This window comes from Microtus oregoni, unplaced genomic scaffold (genome assembly GCF_018167655.1).
Source record: "Microtus oregoni isolate MIOR12 unplaced genomic scaffold, Mior012 000010F_ref0000083, whole genome shotgun sequence".
Lineage (NCBI taxonomy): Eukaryota > Metazoa > Chordata > Mammalia > Rodentia > Cricetidae > Microtus > Microtus oregoni.
This window is the reverse complement of record NW_024543069.1, coordinates 43339585-43343473: the sequence shown is the minus strand read 5'-3', so window position 1 is coordinate 43343473 and position 3889 is coordinate 43339585.

The window sequence follows — 3889 nt, the reverse complement described above, 5'->3', positions numbered from 1 at the left end:
GCGGCTCGCGGCCCGTTACGTAACCCGCCGCGGGCTCCGGGCTGCGGGAGGCTCTCTGATGGCTGCGGGCTCCGTGCTCGCCAGGGACGGTGGAGGCGGTCGCGGACTGGGTCCGGGGACGGCAGGCTGCGACGAGCCCCGGCTCTCAGCCCTGACGGGGCGTCCGAGTCACCCGGCAGGTTCCCGGACCCCAGCCCTCGGAGGCCGTTCCGGGGAGGACACTGGACCGCGGGGTCGCACGGCGTCCCCTGTGGCGCTTCCTGCCCCAGCGAGCCCCGTCGAGCCTTTCTCAGTTCCGTGAGGTTCCACGTAGAAGATGAAAGACCACCGCAGAGTCAGCTAGAAGCGCATTTAGCGAGGCGTGGTTGGGGACCTCAGTCACCAGCGCTTTCTCAGTGGGAGGGGTTGGTTACACCGCTGCCTTCCCAAAGCTTGGGATGTGTTCCACTCCCCCAGCTCCCTGCTCAGAAGTCATCTTCAGAATCCAGAAGGCAGGAAGAGCCCAGGGCAGTTAAGATGGAAAGAGCAAGGCAGCGTTGGGATGCAGGAGACTGCAGGCCACTTCAAGTCTGGCGTTTGTTTACTACGTGACTTGTTATTTTAGAGCCTTCTAGACCAGAGAGAAGTGGTCAAATTGATAAGCGCTTAGATACAAGTTCCCGTGACACTGGGTAATTTTAGACCGTTGTAGCTGTAGAAAGTTGAATTCTACCACTCAGGTCTGTTGACCATTTTAATTTTCTGTAGTCGTTTATTCCCACTTTGTATGTACACCTGATGTGTGCATGTTGACTTTCTCCATTTTCTCTGGAACAGCTTTCTTCAGTGAACACCCCACAGTCCTGGCTCTCTGACATCCTAAGTGAGGCTTCCTTTCACAGTCCTATGTCGGGGCTCATGGGGCCTTCCTGAAGAGGATCTGACTCTGCCACCCATTGCCTGACCTCAGCAGCTTTTGAAAACCTTGTTAAAAGTCCTCCCTGCCCACAGGGAGCTGGGTCCTCTCTATCAATCATTAACCAAGAAAATGCCCCTATAAGACTTGCCTGCGGGCTAATCTGATAGAGGCATTTTCTCATTTGAAGATAGCTCTTCCCAAATGACCCTAGCTTGTATCAAGTTGACAAAAAAAACTAACCAGTACACACCACACCCATTATCTGTCTTAATAGCCTCAGGATTGCCCATATAGGCAAAAGCCGATAGGCAGTGTGCAATGGCATCTTTTGCTCGTTCTCCCGAATGCTAGGATGTGAAAATTACTCCTGAAAAGGTGTCTACTGATACAGGGACAAACTTAAGTTTCCCTGCGGCAGGCAGGTGTGAAACATCCATCTGTCCAATGGGCCCCCCTTTAACACTGTGGGCACTTTCCTGGTCTGGCGGTAGCTCCCTGAGGGAGCTGTGGACATTTTATGTTTAGGGCACCACAGTTAAAGTAGGTTTTATCCCCACTTGTCCGGGGTCCTCGCCCTGGCAGTGGCAGTCACCTGGCCCTGAATTAAGTGCCCATCAATATCCCAGAAGATCTGAATGTATTCATTTAAGCTTTTTACCTTTTGTGTCCTCAAGGCTTCCTTACAGTATTTATTTGCTTAACTATTGGGCATAGTTGTGGTCACATCGCCAAACCATTTCCCGGCCAACTGCAATAGCCTATCCACATAGTCCTGAAATGGTGCTGAAGGCCCTTGTCAAACTTTGGACAGCTGATCCCCCACAGCCCTGTTTGGCAGGGCTTTCCAAGCTTTGGTAGCTGCAGCGGCCATTTGGAGATATACGGCAGGATCGAGCACAATTTGATTGGCCAAGTCAGCATAAGCTCCTGCTCCAGTTAGCATGTATAGATTGCGCTGTGCCAGTCCCGCTTGAGCATTTAACCTGTTTGTAAAAAATTTTCTTGATATTCTCCCCTCCACAATAAGTAATATCCTCCTGATAGAACTGCACGGCATAGCTGCTGCCAATCACTAGGTGTAAGATTCAATACCGCAAGAGATTCTACCATGGCAAGAGTAAAGGGGGCCTGAGCACCGTATGCTGCCATGGCCTCTTTCAACTGCTCTATCTCCTTAAAGCTCAAGGCCACATGTTAGGATCAGGAACCTCTATGACCGGAGGTACCTGAATTCAGTAAAATCACAGCAGATTCAAACCATTCTTGTGAGTTGTGTCTGTCTGTCATCGCCGACCTCGTGCCTTCCTGAGTACCAAGCCCCTGCCTCTCCCACAGTCTAACTGGCTCCACGGAGCCGGTCCGTGGCAGGGTTACAAACTGGATAAATACAACACACGGCAAAGTGTTTCCATCTTTATTTAAAGCCCAAAGAGTTATTTTTCTTTTTCTGATAGAGTTCACACTGTAGCCCAGGCTGGCCTGGGACTCCCAGCTGTCCCTTTTATCTCAACTTTCTGTGTTGAGTTACAGGTGTGAGCCACCACACCCGGCTCGGGGCTCTTGAGTATGTCAGCCTTTGTTGCCCAGCTTATGCATGTAATGTGGAACATGGATCTGCGCCTGTGGAGCTTGGGAGGGGAAACCCAACATTCCGTGATCTCACACACAATTTTTACAATTTCCTTAGTGATTTTGTAGAGCACTGAAGGCTGTAAAAAGATTGCTGTTATTTAAATTTTTTAAAGGAAGGTTAATATTTTACTTAGAAGAAAGGTAACCCTGAATACGTAGCGTAAGTACAAATAGCAAATAACTCCACGGAAAAGCACCTGGATGCAGGAAACTGAAAGGCAAGTATTAGGAAAGGTGAAGAAATGTGTCTAAAAATACTGTCTGTGCTACTTCACGAGAGGGCAAAGAGCAAAAGTCAAAGCTAGCACTCTGAAATTTTAGATAGAGCAAAAAGTACTTTTTCTGCTAGTAAGAAGCACACAGGATTGTGAGCTGATGAAGAAATAAACCCCTTTCCTCTTCATCACCGGAGACTCACACACACACACACACGCACACACTCTCAGGCATATATGCATGCACATACACACATATACACACCCACCTACACACAGGCACATGCACATATGCACGCACGCACACCCTTCCACACACGTTTGCACAAATTTGCACCTGAGTCCCACTCCACCCCAAGCCCAGCCCAGACACTTCCCCAACCCCCCCACCATGCCTTCACCCTCCTTCATCTTGCTCCATTAGGAAATTTGGTTTGCTGGCAGGGCTGCATTTTCAGTACTCCAAGATGTACTATAATTTTAGCTTTTACCAATGCCACTGTCAAATGCCAGGTTTCAAAAGAGCATCAATGTTAGATAAACTTTGTCGATGCACACAGGATTCCGAGGGAAGGGAATGTTTGTTTATTTGTCATTAAACTTCCTGATATGACCTTCATAATGTTGTAGGTCTGATAAAGCACTGAGCCTGATTGGCAGCATTTCCAGGAGTTCACAATTTCACAGCTAAGGTTCTGGTCAAGGTCACAGAGTTATTTATTAACTTAATATAAAAGACGCTTTAAAAAGATTATAAAAAGCAATCTGGCCCCGCTACACACAATAACAATAACTAAGACACACACAGGGGTTAAGGCCGTCACTACTGTCAAGAGGGAGATCAGGAGGGTGCACTATTGTCATCTGTGACACATCTGGTGATTAGCATGCTCGCGTGAGTAAGGCAGCTTGTGAGGAGCAAGAAGGAGGGCATGGCTGAGGTCGCTGAGGGCAGCTGATGGAGGCAGCGGCACCATGCGCTCCTGGCTCCCCCAGTCGTCCTCTTCTCCACAGAGCAGCAGCAGAGTTTTCGGAGTCTCCAGATGTGTCACCCTGGAACCAGACACAGTTAGCTCGATGACTCATAAACGCCACAGGAAATAAGAGATCAGGAGCTATCTGGGCCTCCCCCAAGCTCCTCTTT